The sequence below is a fragment of the Manduca sexta genome, chromosome 16 (assembly GCF_014839805.1).
Source record: "Manduca sexta isolate Smith_Timp_Sample1 chromosome 16, JHU_Msex_v1.0, whole genome shotgun sequence".
Lineage (NCBI taxonomy): Eukaryota > Metazoa > Arthropoda > Insecta > Lepidoptera > Sphingidae > Manduca > Manduca sexta.
Window position 1 is genome coordinate 8223321 of NC_051130.1, and position 18291 is coordinate 8241611.

General features: G+C 35.7%; 1 protein-coding gene across 5 annotated transcripts in view; it reads left to right on the forward strand.

Annotated features, from left to right (window-relative positions):
• The window catches only part of LOC115444216 (semaphorin-1A), a 352349-nt gene that overhangs the window by 210055 nt on the left and 124003 nt on the right, over window positions 1-18291 (forward strand). The window lies entirely within an intron of this gene.

Below are 18291 nucleotides of genomic sequence, written 5' to 3' on the forward strand. Positions count from 1 at the left end.
CGGTTTGACATTCTCTTTGTTTCCTTGTTCGGTTATAGACTTTTTATTTTTAGGGCTTTTTGATGGCAAAGGAAAATATAATTTATATTCTGGCGGTAACTGATCTTCTGGAATCAATTTTTCTGTAAAATAAATTCTTCTCAATCGTATATTTGCATTAATTTTTAGTTTCTGTACTTCAACGAACTGCTTTTTGTAAGCTCGGCGAGTGAACTCGGCCAAATTGAACTGAATTTGATTCCAACCGTCGGAGAGACCAATTGGCATTACCGTACATAGAGGTTGTATTTGAGTGTTGCTTTGGAAATTAGATACTCGAAACCTTCGTCTAGTGTTGGTCTCATCCAGAATTGTGACCTCAAAACTAAAGTATTTCTTTAAATTTTTTACAATCATTACCAAGAATGGCATGGTTATACCTAACACTGTGTGACCTTTAGGACATATCATGTATGTTGTGCTAACATTATTTCCGCGAATTTCTAACACCATCGACTTTATGTCTTGGTCCAAGAATCGTGATATATACCCGTCTTGCATGTGCGTTTCCCATATCTCTAAAGGTTTGGATCCGACACTAAAAAATATAGTTAATATACCTCGTTGATAGGCATTTCTATACATATTTAAAACGTATTTAGCACAAAGTAATCTACGCACCGTCAAAGTTTTTACAGAATCATGACATTGACATTGATCGAAAAAGTCTACATTCAATGAGTATGTATGTACTAATTCTTCTTTGAAACTTATTATAAAGGGTTTACGTCGTGATTTGCGCAAAGATTTGAAGTTATATTCAGTCATTCATAGCATAGCACGTTCTCTGCAAATTTCATGTTTATTAATTAATGTACTATTTCGTTATTCAATTTTTTGCTAAATATAATTTTTATTTATACATATAGTGCCTTGAGAGTTTGATATAATACTTTTAGTAGTAAACGTGAACAGTTAAACAAATGGCAAGTAATCACCATCACCACTAACAAATTTATAACATTTAGGGTTTATTTGAGTTTTATCAATTTCATTAACCTTGCAAACCCTAAATACAAAAGACATGTCATGTAATGCAAGCACTCCACCTTTCTTTGCTTCATTGGCTAGCTCGCCCTTTTATGTAAGGTCACACTAAGTCACCTCAACTCTAACAAACCGTCACCAAACAAAAATCCAGACATTTTCATACTCGTTCAATGTTAAGGCTCTGTATATTTTCATACACGTTCAATACTAAGGCATTGTTATCAGGGGTGAAAGACCAGATTCAAATTGGAAAGCACTTTATACGCGGCGCCGGCGGAAATTAGCGTTTTTGCCCACAACCCCCGTTTTATCGCGGATTCGTCTCTGCCATTTGTTCTACGTTCAAACGCATGTGAGAGTCAACATTATCAAAGGATTTCAATAGATTCGAGGTTAATTTGGTTTTGAATACCTTTTCGTTCTGCGTGGAGTTGATTGGTGATTATTGATTTTAATGAAATTCCGTGAGAGATGTTAAGATTCGTATTTAAAGACAAAACAGCTTCTATAGAGTAGTGGTGAAAGGTTAAATTTTCTAAAAGGGATCCCGACAAAACATATAGGTACTAATGCATAAATGCCGTCTGCAAATCGTTCTAATGATAATAAGATTTTATGTAAATTCTACATAAAGGAAACCCGATAGGAATCAGGTTAGACCTTTCGCCACTGCTATAGAGACTACTTTAGGATCTCTGAGTTCTTATAAATTGGGTGTCGAGTCATTATCTATCACCCTGGTATATACGTGCACAGACATCACGTATGACCCTTGTAGTTAATTCACCATCATCATAATCATCATTATCAGCCCGTTGCAGTCCACTGCTGGACATGGGCCTCTCCCAAGGTACGCCACAGAGCCCGGTCTGCTGCTTTATGCATCCAGTCGTTGCCGATCCTCTTGTGCAAGTCGTCCCGCCATCTGGCCAGAGGGCGTCGCACGCTACGTTTGTCAAGACGTAGTTAACTGACGATCTCGAATTCGTGTAAAAATATGACATCGTTTCCATTCGTATTTTAGTACTGTATTATTAAATATACCAATATCTGTGTACTCTCTGTGACAAATAACTCGTATTAAATTATTTCTTTAACTTTTTTCTATTTCTTAAGAACTTTTACCAGTTCTTTGCAAAATATAGGTTAATACGTTTATCTTTTATTGTACCCTGCGACGTTATATAAATCACGTATAAATACAAAATAATGGTTATGCCATGCCTGAACTTATGGCAATAAAAACTTTTTTGACGTACGTTCATGGGACACATATATTTCATAACTTTTATGTAGTTTAGTTATATTTAGTAATTGTAATATCTAAATAATGATAAAAAGGGGAACTCCCTATAAGAAATTATGTTAAATAATATTTTATTGAGTAATTGTTTTTGATGTATTTTTACATACATAGTATCACACCTTTATCCCATAGAGGTAGGCAGAGACTATGGATTGCCACTTTGTACGATTCTGGCATACTTGTCGCGTATCCTCCACCTACAACAATCTTTTGATTAATTTTTCATGATATGTAATGGCCATATAAGCTATTATTGAGTTAAATACTGTTGAACATTTTTATTAGTATAAATATTATACGAATAACACATACAATACATCATCTATGTTTATGAAGTTAGGTTTTTGCTTATATTGTTACACATATTTGACGATGTTAATGAAACTTGTGATTTATTGCGGCCTCATAAGCAACAATATTGGGCGTCGCCAGAGCTGACGGTCTTATGCAGACGAATATGAATATGCTATTTAATTTAGTTCTTGGGTTTATTATGAATAAAGTCCATTTTATCTTAGTACATTAGCTTATGTTTAATGTTATTATAGAACTACTAGCTCTTACTCTCGACAGTGCCCGCGTGATTTCCAGAATATAAAGTAGCCTATGTTCTTCCCGGGGTCTCAAACTATCTACATAACAAATTTTATCGAAATCAATTTGCTAGTTCTTGAGCTTACGTTCAGACAAATGCGGTGCGAGTTTATTTTAGAATACATAAGGATTGAAACTTTTTAACCTGGTAATATCTAACCTACTGCTCCGATTTTTGAAAATACTTTCACAAATAAATAGCTTCATCATACCTGAGTGCTGTAGGCAATCTTTAACTCAAGATCGGAGTTACATGCAAGGAAAACTGGTCCTTAAAAACCGCTAACATTAATTTCATTTCGCTTCAGAGAGGTTTTAGTCAATAAGATTGAAAAACATCTATATTACCACTACGTTACCACTTAACATCAGACACATCAGTCCCGTGGTTCATTAGCATCGCTAGTCTGACGCCGTGACGCCACGCTCTGAGCCGCGACGCGATTACTTATTCAACTTTATTCCATTTTGCGAGTCATGCGCAATTAGTATAGACGGTTGGTATCGATGTTTTGATTATGGAATTGGTTAAGTATTTAGGTGTCGCGCAAACGTTCTCAGAATGGCGTTTAAGCGACGCCTAAAATTAGCAATTCTATTGTCTTTTATGATTCATATATAATTTGAATAGATTGAATTGTTTATACCTCATTGTTAAATTTGAAGTAATGTAAAAAATATTTATTTGGTCAACGTATATTTCGAATCTCAAACAAAAAACTAAAACATAATCTTCAAGACTAGCAAATACGTTGAATCCAAGACACTAAACAGAAAAATGAGCCTACCAGACGAATTTCTACGAATGGGTAAAAATAAAAGTTTTAAAAGAAACGTTCTTTGTGATTTATCTACCCATTTGTCATCCTCGACACTAAGAAAATATGTCACACGAACCCGCAAGAAACGTTCACGCGGCCGTAACGAATATAGCATTTGCGTCGCCTGTAAATCACATGACTTTTCCACTATGTTGCTCGCCCTCAGAGACTGTCTGCACTGGCAAAAAACGCTTGGAACAAAAAAGGAAAATGAAAAAGTGCCTTTCGACTGTCACGATAAGGAGTGCAAGGGCAGGGCCGTATTTATACTGTATGCATCACCCCGCAAAAGATCCGTTGCAAAGACCCCCTAAAAATATAATTTTATTTCCTTATTCATAGACGTTTTTTTTATCTAAGGAATAAAGCTGTGATAGCAAGTCTGTATCTCGGTGTTGACGGCATGGTAGCCTTCGCAGTACGCAGACATAAGGCCGTTGTGATTGGCTAATATTGTTGTATCTCAAGTATTCATTAGATAAAAAACGTTTATGAATAAGGGGATCAGAATACTACAAATACGCCTTTAAATATATTAGAATAAAATGTATTTTTAATATATAATATAATATATTCCCTGTATTATATACGATCCCACTTCGGGGCCACTACGGGTCTCCTCTACTAATAAGAAGGATTAGGCCTTAGTCCACCACGTTGGCCTAGTGCAGGTTGGTAGTACTTTTCAGGTATGCAGATTTCCTCACGATGTTTTCCTTCACCGTTAAAACAAGTGATAATTCACAAAGAATACATTTTAAAAAAGTCACAGATGTATGACTTTGGGATTTGAACCTGCGGAAATTCGTCTCGACAGTCCGTTCCGCTCAAAACAAGGCTATTGCCGCTATTTTTTATGTCTGCTAGCAAATTATATGGAGAACGTTAAAAATAACTCCACCAAAAACTTTGAGAATTTCGTAATATACAAACTTTTCCTAAATACAGCCCTGTGAAGCATTGTGTAGGTCGTAACATCGCGGTGCTACACGACTTTACCGGTATTATTTTTTGTCCGGGATTTTCCGGTTTTTTCGGGGGGAGCCACATGTTAAGATATCATCCGATTTTTCGAAATTAATGGCGCGGAAAACGCGATCCCGATAACGGTAACTGCCGACGGAAAGGATAAATGAATTAGATTCCTCAGCCTGTGTTGTTTCCGTATAATTTCAGTACATTTAATTTATTTTTTGAAGCTTAAAAAATCTTTAAGTTTTAGGGTTAGTCTAAAACTTAATTATATCGTGAAATTTATTTTATGGTTCAATAATACAATATAATAAATCATACAATATATATTAGATGTGTTCGAATATGATAGATATGATATAATATGATAGACTAAGTATTTAGGTTTTTTTTAAGATTCCAATATCGTACTCTTACCGTACCCATAAAATTCTTATAGAAAATTCTAAGAGATGCAGATTTCCTCACGTTGTTTTACTTTACCATTCAAATTACCGATAATTCACACATCACTTTAGTAAAGTCAAAGATGCGTGCCCTTAGGTTTTAAACCTGTAAACATTCGTCTCAGTAGTCCGTTCCACTACCAACGAGGCTATTATATATAATTTTTTACTTAAATAGTTCAGGAGATCACGACGCTCAGCAAGAAGGAAGATGCGAGGGTGAAGAGAAATTGTAAAAAGACGGAATAGATATACCGCCTTATTCATAGACGTATTTTATCTAAGGAAGGAGTAAAGCTGTGATAACAAGTCTGTCAGTGCTGACGACATGGCAGCCTTCGCAGTACGTAGACATAGGGCCGTTGTGAGTGGCTAATATTGAGATACAACAATATTAGCCAATCACAACGGCCCTATGTCTGTTCTCAGTGCCGTTGGACACTGAGAAACATACTTGTTATCGCAGCTTTACTCCGTCCTTAGATAAAAAACGTTTATGAATAAGGTGGATAGACTATATTCGTAATATTAAATCAAAAAGACGGAATAAGGCTAGGAATACTTTATTCGTAATTTTAAAATCAGTCAAAAAAGGAATAGATAACAAAAAGCGGTATTCTGTTGTGCTTGTTGTATTTACAGAGCTCATTGCTCCGCGCAACGAAGCGTGGTCTGCATAATGTATTGAACGGTACGCGATTCCGCCGAGCTTTGTCTGTGTTATTTACAACCGCCCCGTGTATTCAGCCGGAAATTGGATTTGTAAAATAAGACAGTGTGTAAATAATCTGTGTCTGACATATCTTGGTAGGTGTGATTATGTAAGGCAGGATCGCAAGGTCAAAATCTGGGTCGCAAGGCTTTAAGTGGAATTCACAATAGAGGCAGAATGAAAATTAAAAAAAAATATTATATATATGATATCAAGTGTATTTTAATAATATTGTAGATTTTATTTTGTTTTTATTGCTTTGACTGAGGAGACGAGCTTGCTGTTCGCCTGATAGTAAGAGATACGACCGCCAATTAACAGCAAGAACACCATCCAACACCGTGAATTACAAGGTATTGTTTGGTATTCCACTGCTCTCGCCATCGTCAGACATGAGATGTTAAGTCTTATTATGTCCAGCAGTAACACTGGCTACAATATATGTGTTTTGTTTCGAATAGTTGTTAGTGGAATTTAGGCGAATTAATAATAAAAACATTTGTCATTCAGCAATTCTTGGTAACTTATTATGTACATCTTATCACATAAATATCGAGAACACAAACAAATGTCCGCAATAATTACGACCATCTTTATTTATGTGAATCAATTAGTGACCAAAATCCCGTACCATGATCGCGACGATATTTTTCCGTGCCGTTGACGTCGCTTAAGTTACGGGTTCGAAATAATCGCTGTCGCTTCAGTGCCCAGGCTGGGACAATGTATCGAAATTAATATCCGAGGACGGGAGCGGACAATTTGTCCAGCCGGAATGTGGATAATTAAACGGGCCTGCAGCCGTTTCCTAGCTTACATGGAGTTGGAAATATTGTACTCCTACCATGAATTTAGTTTCGGTTTATCGGATGTTCCTTTTTTAAATATATATATTTTTTTCATCAATATAAACAAATGCATTAAAAGCGGTTTATTTTAGCGACTTCATTTAATAAAAATATTTGCATATTTTTGACTGCAAACTATTCTACAATAGATACTCGAAGGTATTTTGCTCTTGTCCAAACCATTAAAAAAGCATTAATATCTCCCGCCACGAATTAATACTGATCATACCTGAATAGCAGAAGCATCCTAAAGCCGTATTTCTCTCCATACCAGATAAGGCTGAACATATTACCGCCCCGATTGGAACGAACGACCGAGGCCCGCAATCTGGTTCATTACTCTCTCGCATTCAGTACAAAATAAAGACGTAGCTCCAACTGGCCTTTTTAATCCGCTATCGAATCGTAAATCTGAAATGTCGATTAGGACATACTGTTTCTCCGTACCAACATAAATAGCAATAAACGTCTTGTAGTGGAGCGACGTGGAACCCGTCGCAATTAGGGCATTATGAGACGATCGCGAACTAAGACGCGATTTTGCTTGTTGGAAGTTAATAAGCTTAATTTTTTATCTCTCCTCGTTGTGGAATTATGGTGTCGATTTTGTCGTTGTGGGACGAGTTATTTGCTTCCTCTTTTGAATTGTGTGAAGTGTTGCCAAGAATGTTACTTAGTTATATTTTTAATTTGAGGCATTTATTAGGTGTCTTTGTAGTTTAATTTACATCCGTTATTTCAGGGCTAATAATATTGGGTACAACCAGGTCTTTTTTGGGCACGATAATTCTGGAAAGTTGTACTTCGATCATCTTTAGTACCCCACTCCCTTCTTATACTTTTTAATAGCAATTTTTTTTGATATTCACAGAAATTCCTATTGGAATACTGAGTGCCCCCGCATGTCCCTACAAAGAAGCCCTGGCCATGACGAAATGTGCACTACTTATTTTGAGTAATTTAAAGTAATAATGAAGGAAAGTATATCCTAACTTTAGATATTAATAATTTTTAATAATAAATATATATTGACTACGAACACAAACGTCTCGCCAGTTTTAAACACTTCCCAACCCCAAACTAATTGAAAAGCTTCCATTATCTCGCTTAGTTATTGTTGCCAGAACTATAAAATATAGGGAGAAATACGAAAGGGCCGGAAATTGGACCTAAAATAATTTTAAACTATGAATGTACACGACATGGACCCTTCGGATGATATACGATTGTAATTTAGAGATTGGGTTGATCAGAACCGTGGGTTTACAGCAAGTCTATAGCCCCTGACTTATTATACTTTAGCCGTCAAGGATTTGCATTATATCAATTAAAATTATGCTTTTGGGTATTATAAATAGTGCTCATAATTCGGTCAGCACATTAGTCTGGATTAAATTAATTTACTTTGTAATAAAAAATAAATTGATTTGATCAAGACTGTGGGGTCACAGCCTGTAGCCCTCGAATTAGAATGCTTTATTTAGCCTTCAATCTAAATCATGCTTTTGGGTACTTTAAATAGCGCTCATAATTCGGTCAGCATTTTTGGTATGGATTTAATAAATTTGTAATTTTCAGTTGAAATTATAATTAAGATTAATAATTTCTTTATAAAAGGATCCTATGTTCAGCAGTGGAATCCGGTGATTAATAATGATGTTAAAAGTATATAGAACGTTACACATCTCTAAAAGGTTAAACCGCTTACGCAACGTCAGAGCAAACTCGTAAAACAACTAACAAAGTGAAATTAAAAAAGGAATAAAATTCCGAACAAAGTACTCAATTTGATTCATTAAAAAAGTTTACAATGAAAATCCTTACGGCCCGGTTTAAGCGAATTTGCAAAGTAAAAACTTAATGACATGTGAAGATTCGGAGATCCTTAACGTAATTGTTAGTGAATTTAATGGGACGTGCAAAGGGTTCCGTGGCCAACGAGCTATGGTACATTTTAATACTATTCGGAATAATTCTATCAGAATCTGAGTTGAAATTGGTTTGGAGGCCCTTCGTATATGTTATAATAGATACGCAGGTTAATTTTATTTAAGTACTCCATTACATGGATGAGTTAAGTAGATTGTATGCCAAATTCTATCTTAGTAAATATCGCTGTATTATCTATGTGCGTCGCCAAGCTAGTGGGTGCTTCTAGTATGATAAAAACACTATCTCTCTCTCTGTCTTCGTGACTAATCTTCCCACATGATGGTGGAGTCAGCCTTCTTCACATTTTTCTTCCACTTCGCCCTATTCATGACGTCGTCATCGGAAACATTGCATGCTACCATTTCGCGTTATAACACATTTGCCCATGTAATTTTTGGCCTCCCTCTAGGTCTTTTTGCCGGAATGTACAGTTCCAGTACCTGATTGCCAACGTAATCAGGTGGTTTTCTTCTGACATGTCCGTAGCACCTCAGTCTGTATTCTTGCAGACTGGAAAATACACTGTGTTGTTGGAATATAAATCTTAATCCGAAATTCTATATCGACTGTATTTGTATAACAATAACATTATTAAATGGTGGTATTTAACGTAAGTCACTAGTGTCAAATAGTTTAACGCTGATATAACTAGTCTGGAATCGGGTAGTCTAAAATGGCGGGAAATATATTTTCACATACAGTTACATGAGTTTAAACCCCTAACTCAAACGAAAGTGGTCCCTAACCACGCAATAAACGACGAAACGCGCCTTCCTTACTCAGGCCGAGCAACGTTGAAAAATGCAGTATAGCGTTGGTTTTCAATAAACCTTAAGTATGAGTGTAAACGTATAATAGCCTCATACTGGGTGTTTACTGCCACCACTTACGACGTCTAATGGACCATGTGCACTTTATTGTTGAAAATTGCATTTGCCCGATGGAAATACCGAGACCTTTCGTCTTTTTGGGGTGTGAAATATACCCCCGCGTGTGAGAAAATGACCTTTAAAATAATGATATTAGGAAGTGTAATATTATTGAAATAAATTATGCCAGGAATTTAGACAATACATTTCTTTTTCTTTCATAGTAAAGAATGTGAAACTAATATTGATAAAATTACTTTATGTTACAGTCTAATCCTCGGAAAAATTTGTTCCGTAACATGAAATACGTCAAGGGATTTGCAAGCCTTAGTCAATCATAACACGTCATACTTTACCATATACCAGAATAAACACATCGGCAATAAACATACCGCGTATACCCGTACATCATCTGTATCCACGTTAGAAACAGACGCCGTGGTAACACGGATCTTAGATAAATAACATTTTATATCAAAACCGGGTGAATCATAGCCGGGCTATAACTCATCCCACGCCAAGTAACAAATAATAGAAACGTGATGTTCGTCGCCAAACATAAAAAGTAATAAAAGATGATAAAAAACCAGAACTCCATTTTGGCGAAAACGAACGAAGATTACTAGATAAAAGAAATTCCATACATGGCCGGGGAGAAAAAACATAATGACTTCTGCCAAAGGCCGCGGACGTCGTAAAAACGTGTCGTGTCTGAGAAACTCGGTAACGCGTTTATCACTACTAATGGCTTGCAAATAGCCCCAGCAATCGTCTTACACTCTTATATCATTCGCGAGCCGCCCGCTGCATTATTCAGTATTTTGCTTTTTAATATTCAGACGACATATTTGAGTCTCCTTTCAATTTTTTCCCGTTCCTCTGGTGTACCGGTGTGCGCTGAATTTTGAAAGCTACTTATTGGTCTTTGCTGCTTAATCCCAACATATCACGTCGATATTCGGTTGCAATTTATACATTTTTATCGATATTTTAGGGCGTGTCGGCATCATTTTTTATGAACGATTTATTGTGGTTGATTTTGCACGATATCGATGAAGTCTCTATCCGGGCGGCGCTAGTAATTTATAAGGGAGAAAGAACGGATTCATAGCGAGCCGGATTAAAAAGAAAATGAAAGCAAAATATATGGGTCTGTCGATGGAGCACTGAAATAGCTAGCTGCAGGTTCGTTTAATTATCGACATTCCTGCATCGAGTTCCGACAAATTGTTTTTGTCGGCCAGTGCACGTCTGCCGATATTTCATTATTATAACCGCTATATTGAGGCTCGGCCGATATGACAACGCGTATTTACGTCATTATTTATGGTCGCCGATTCATTTCGTTACGGTTATTATAAAATTAAATTGCCTCCTTATTTATACACATTATTTATTACGCTTTACAAATTCGTGTGACATTTCTGAAGATTTAAATAATTGTTACAAATCATGATTTCCATCTTTCTAATTAATGTGTAATATTTGAATTTTGACTTCAATGTCGTTTATTAGTATATTGTATCTAGAAATATTTGACATGAATTGATTTGTTTATTTTAAAAAGAATAATAAGACATGAAACACAATAAAAGGCCATAAAAAAATTAAAATAAATATTTTACGACTACAAAATACACATCGAAATATAATTTTGTTATATTCGAATAATCAACCGTCAGTATTATAACAAAGGTATTACAATACTTCTAAATATAGCATTCCTCGAATACGTTGTTATATCGACTTCATCAATTAGTAACCAGATAATCGTTTTAGTATAATCGAATAGATCCATATCAAGACCATTTCTAATTGCTGAATCGGATATCTAGTTGAGGTTCGATTGTACTCTCTTATTCGTTTAAAATAATCATATCGACGGTTGTTATTGATTTTGATTGACAATAAGTTTCATACATATTTAAAATCAGCACATTTTTCTTTTTTTTTTAACCTAGTTAAAAATTTCAAAAAAAAGTAACTTAAGTCACGCTACTTTAAAAAAAAAAGCCTTTCAACCGTCGTTATCAAGACAGATTAAAAATAGTTTGAATATAAACCACAAGCCCCAATAATAAAGTACAAAGTGCTCCAGGCGAGTTGTCGCCGCCCACATATAACTTATGAAGATAATGGCCGCATTTATTCTGACAGGGCAAACGACAAGCCGTTTCTGGAGTTCCATTATACCTCTATAAATCAGTAGCATTCCAGCCATTCGAGTAGATTGCAGTTGCACTTATTGCTGATTCCTCTAATCTCGGCCCCTATCGATCCCTCGATGGACCCCGAGACCTCGTTAGCACGCTCGATTCATTTTCATTATTTTGGTTACTGAACCCTACTGATTTTGTTAATGAAAATTCGAATTCTTCATGACGTTAAATCATGCCTTTTTTCCCCTTTTCAGGGGTAGGCAGTATTGCACCCACATTTCGCCAGCTATGTTAAGTCTCATGTTACTGAACTGTTATTATTTTTATTGGTTAGCGAACCGTCTGATGTTAAACAGCATCCGCCTCTTGGAGTGTACAAAAGCCAAAATCACAACCAAGCCATTGCCTACTGAGAACTGAAGCACTCTTTTTCAGACTCATATAAAGGACAGGTAATAGCGCTCAGGAAACACCAATGCAGGGACAATGCATTTTCTAACAAAAGCTCAATATCACCTTCCTTGACACAGGAATTAAAAACCGATATCTCAGCACGAAATATTATGTATGCTATACAAGTGGGTACTAAATATTATAATATTTTAATACTATCATATTAGTACTACTCTCAGTAGGACTCTCATATATGAAAGTCCGCCTGGGTAGGGACGAGCGCAATGTCTTTTTCTGCTTCCAAGCAGCAGTGTTGCAGCAGTCACTGTTGTATTCCGGTATGAAGAACATTGTAGCCAGTGTAATTACTGGACATAATAAGACTTAATATCTCATGTCTCAGGAAGAGGAGCGCAGTAGAATACCAAACAATACTGTGTAATTAAAGGTGTTGGATGGTACTTCTACTGTTTATGGGCGGTCATATCGCTTATCATCAGGCGAACGACAAGCTCGTCTCGTCATTCAAAGCAATAAAAAATACATATATTTTAGGTACACACTATGTAAAAGTGCTTCGTACTAAATATTTTGCAGTCACAACTATAAAATATAAAGTTATATTGAAAGTTAGACGCCGTGTGGTTTATCGACACTAACCACGTCCTCCAGACGACTTTCAGCTGGACATGAATGTAAAAAATCACAGACACTTTGTTTCTTAGAAATATTTATTATAATATTTTATTACTCGGAACTCATGATAAAAAGCTGATATGTTATTTCGGCTGTAAATTTATTTGAGATAATAATGTTAGACATTGAAATGAAACTAGTTTTCGGATTTCATTTGGTTTTTTATATTTTAATTTTCTCTCGACGTTTCTAAGTCTTTACAACCTTCATAGCCACGGGGCGGACTGAGGTGTTAATCATCCGAAAAGCCAGTTACAATATCCACCTACAATTTATTATTATTATTTTATTTTAAAATACTTGATAAATCCAAAAACTGGTTTTACTTCAATAATTCGAGGTATAGAAAACATTGGCAAGTCAGTAAAACGTAGGTGAGAGACGAAGCTCTAAGGAGCGAGTTAACCAATAATTATTAACCCTTTTTAAGGAGTGGGTATATTGTAAGATAAAGCATCTTACATTGTGTTAGACGAACGGACTGACACTTTCACTCTCACGTTGGCAAGAATCCTTTCCGATATAAAAGTAGTCCATATCACCAAGATAATGAAGCTTCCTTATAAATGAGAGTTTTCAAATTCGAGCCATAGTTCCAATAATTATTCCGTAAATAAAACAACCTTGGCTTTTTATTAGACAGCTGTCATCAAACATCCCAATTAAATATGTAACAGATAACATTTTTTCGCTCGTAATTGGCCAATTTTGCCACTCTTGGCGAGATCCTCACGTAAATACGAAGCAATTACAGCTTCTCATTTCACGCCTCTTACGTCTTGAGATCGACGGATTTTAGAACATTTTTGTTATTAGTACACCTGCCGGGTATTCGGTGTTAATTAGCTTTACAATTTACTACACTTAATATACCGTTGTCTTAGAACTTTGGCTTTGTTATCTCTAGGTATATTAGTTTGAATTATAATAAGTTAAAATCTATTATGAAGTTAACCGCTAAACTATTGAATTCCTCCTTGGAAAAATAAAATCGATTCATTAATTTCCTTGGTCGTTTGCTTATAATAAAAAAGTTACGCAACACACAAAACTTATTCAAATGTGGAATTCAAAACTGCATACACGGAATACTGAACATAAGCACCAAACACTTGTAATAAAAATCACATAGCACGGCATTGCGTATTCTTACCGAATTTGAAATGGAACAGAATTTAAACTGCACACGCAGTATTCCAAACAACACTGAATCAAACGTGTTGTTCGAAATTTTAAATATAGAACAAATACAAAACTTCATTCGCCGATTCTCAGCGAATATCTGAATCAAGCCCTGCATTGCGTATTCGTATCGACTTAGAAAATGGAACAACAACAAATTACGTTGTGTTTTTTTTATTTGTTTGAATAAAACGAGATTGTGCAGCCGATATGCGCGTGTAACCCGGCCACCGGCGGCGAGACGCAGCAATTTCCTTGCCAAATCGAGTGTGAACGAGTAACCGCCAGTTTAAACCGCCGCTTTCGCGTTGATTTTTTTCTAATACTAGTTGTTTACTGCTGTAGGGGCGCGAATACGAATTGAAAAAACACGGCACACTTCACAGTGCTGTTTGCGTTTTTCACGATTTTATTGTCGGTGATTTTTTTGCATGAAATCAGTGGTACACCGCTATTATTTCATGTAAAAATATTTTCATATTCCAATATCTAAAAATGGATACGAACAAAGTTATTGAATTTAAATTTTCAGTTCACGATTAACGTGTATTGAAAAATGTGTTTAATGGTTACATACCAACTCCACATATTGGCGGTTTTTCATATATTGACACAAAACTATTTTATAAAAATGAACTAAAACCGATAAAAATATCAAACAGCGAGAACAATTTTAGGCGATTATTTTATTGTTAGCTAAACATACACATCACTTAATGTAAACAAAAGAGCAAATACTACCACCAAACAAATCATTTACCACTATTAAAAAACAAATTGAATCGGACAAAACAGGGAAAGCTGCCGAAATCTGTCTACGACCGGAGGTTAAGAAAAGCGGGATGAAGACAACGCCGCCGGCGTCGAGGGTTCGAAAATCTAATTTGCAAATGCATTTCCTGCCTTTCAAGTCGCAACGATGCGAACCGGGCTTTACATTTTTAAACAACCGACCCGGGAATCGAACGCATTTCTGTTTTAGGGTTGATAGAACGCGGATTTGGGCTGTCGGCAGTAGGGAAGGTTTTGGAACATTGTGTATATACATATATAGCTATAATATCGTTGCTCGTGATACTTTACTTGGAAGATTGTTGCATAAAAATGTAAATCACAATATAGTTGTGCTTCTTCTTTTATTCAGTCGTATTTTAAAATATTTATAATGGTTTTATTGATGTCAAAATGTTATGAAACAAGTTCAAAATAAATACCAGCAGTATAATATAGGTATTAAACGCTTTTTATCGATTTGTATTTAAGTAATGCCATCGCATTTCATAAATAAAAACAGTTAGTATACTATTGATATTTGATTTAGAGTTACTAAACGCATCTATATTTTTCAACGAGTTAATTTGCTCCCCATTAAACAGAGTGCATCAAACATGAACGCACAAACAAAATCAAAAAATAAAATCCCCGTTTCGCACTATGAAAAGGACCTCATTTTTCAAACACGAACGAATAGCCGGCATCAAAGTAACATACAGCATATATTAAACGCAGTAACTGACGAACATTAATAACAGAGAGCCAAAAATGACTCATTCCATTTAATCCGGCTAAAAGGAAAGTTCGCCATTGGTCAGTATTGACTCGGCAGATATTTCGCGACACTTGGACAGTCGAATCTGAAGTTTGACGTATGAGTATAGTATGAGATAGTTTTGTCATTGAAAAAGTTAGTACAGCCTAGAGCTGCTCCTGGAATCAAGGATTATGTTATGATGTTTTATTTATACCTAATTGTGGTTATCTAACAATTATGCGGTCTTATACCTTATAACAATAGCCAAATTGATTATTTTAGAAATGTAAACTGATTTATAAACGTTCTGCCACAGACAATTTTTCTTTTACATTTTACTGAATAATTATATACGCGATAAACAAACATTGTTTTTCTGAATGTTCTATTTTAGATCTTAAGCTACCAAAATAATGGAATACAACAATGCCCAGAAGTAATTAACTGACATTGTCTTGGCAATATTTGGCGTGATGTAGTACCGATTTGCCAGGTCTGCTGGCAACAGATGGCAGAAACTATCACAATCGAGGTCAATAGTGTGCTTCTAGAAGTATGTATAAATTCTACAATATGCGACGTTATGTAGGTTCAGTACAAATCATGGGTGTATGAATGGTGGCTGATCCTCGTTAGTTATTGTGACCAAATAAATACCTTATGTTGCTAACATAAATGCTAAAGTCTGTGAAAATCCCATTTCACCGGGTGCATTATCCTTCCCGTTTGGCGGCAGAAATAGACAAAAAAACTTTGTCTATATTAACCAATAGGCTATTAAAGTAAACGGTCACCATCGCAATCATGTACTAAAGTTGCAATATCGAGTTCCTATGGTCGTTGCGCATCAGAAAGTCGGTAACTTTTGACACATCCTCGAGGCAGTCGTCAACTAACTTTTACATTAGAGGTGAAGTTTCTTACCAAACTTACTCGGCTTGTACGAAATGTTCACGCAATGAGCGGAACAAATCTCACGAAAGAAACTAAGTACTGGTTTGTTGATATCACTTTGCCGCGGTTGAGTTTAATAATAGTTGGACGCGTGGAATTTATTCGCAAGATAAGTTTTGTCATCTAATTTCTGACTTAATGACTGGTGTATTTTGAGATACTAAGTTCATAATGTTGTAAGAAGCTAAAGCAATTTTTATTAAATTAAAAGAAGTATCACTGACTACAGATATACTTTCACAAATATTATACAAACCAAACGACCAGTACGACTGTCAATGAACAACTGATTCCAATTGCCGACCGTCTCGGACTATCAAACGCTCAGTGATTTAGAGCAAAAGGTATCACAAATACACTCACAAAAATAATTTTATCCTAACAATACATATAACTTAGTCCAAAACTAAAACACGTTGCTGTTCTACTGAAATAGACATAGCAGTGAGGTCTTACACTTCACTCAAACTAATTATCATTTAAGCAAGGTCTACCATCTAATAGGCGATAGGTAAAGAGCCATTGGCAAACGCCCATATTCTCGAGCGAATAGGCATAGTTGCAACCGAGTCACCGACTGTTCGTCTGAGTGTTCAACCCACATCATAGTTGGCATAAATTCCAGACACCGAGTTGATAGAGCACCAAAAATATTGATGATTTCCTTCCTAACTGAATATTGGCTACGGCGGCCAATATCAACGGAGATCAGCTAAGTACACAGGAGATATTATAATGCACAAGGGTGTGTGTAATACACAAGTGCACTTTCTGTTCCTTCACACCCATAGTTCAATAAGAGGGCAATCTGATATGACGGGGAGAGAACAGGCGCTGGACCAACGGCTTAACGTGCTTAACAAAAAATATTACTGCCTAATCCGGAACACAGAACTTTGTCGTATTGCACACTCAATACATTTGTATTGAGTGGTCAATACAACAACGTTCTGAGTAGATACCCTACCGAGGTACTCCAATCAATCAAACTCAACCATTATACAATTTGCCAGCAATTCTCTTGCATAATGTAATAAGGATTTGTCGATGCACCTAGCACAATTTTAGACTACCATAAAATCCGATATTGTAGGAAATATTCGGGGCCGGTTAAATAAAAGGAAAACGTGGCATACGAGATTTATATTTGCATAAAAACACAAATATAAAACGAGGGAACTAGTAATTACAGACTACAACGCCCAATAATATTTTAACAAGGCGCCGCGCGGAAAGAGCGTGCGCATACGTCGGTGTACATATCGCAACTATAATTGCGTCACGCGCCGCGGGCTCTTCATCGCCGCCTGGCATAGCAACAGTGACGCGGAGACTCCCCTCTCTCCTCACCGCACACTCCCGCCCGTATTTTCCAAATATCGCGCGATTAAAATGGCCGTTCAGCTACAGATACACATTTAACAAATTCAGAACACATTACGGCGAACAACGCTCACCGATTTCGATGACAAATGCTAATTGATCAGTTATTAAAAATAATTACAGATGAAACCTTTTTATAGCATTAAAGGTAATGGCGAATGGTATTTTGTTAATGGACGCCATTTCGTTGTTTCTTTAATAACATATCTACACTAATAACGTAATGTTGTAACAGAGATTGTGTTATTAGTACATCCACGCTGTTGATATAAGTTATTAAAGCATTCAATTATGTAATGTAAAAATAAATACTTAATGCATTTTGTAAACTATAATAAGCAAAAATTTTACCATCCTTTCTTAACTATCCTTTATTTTGTTGTTAAAAATAAAGTAAAAAAAAAAAAAATAGTAATAAAAAAAAATTAAATTAAATCTTTTAAAAATACAGTATATTCATTTAT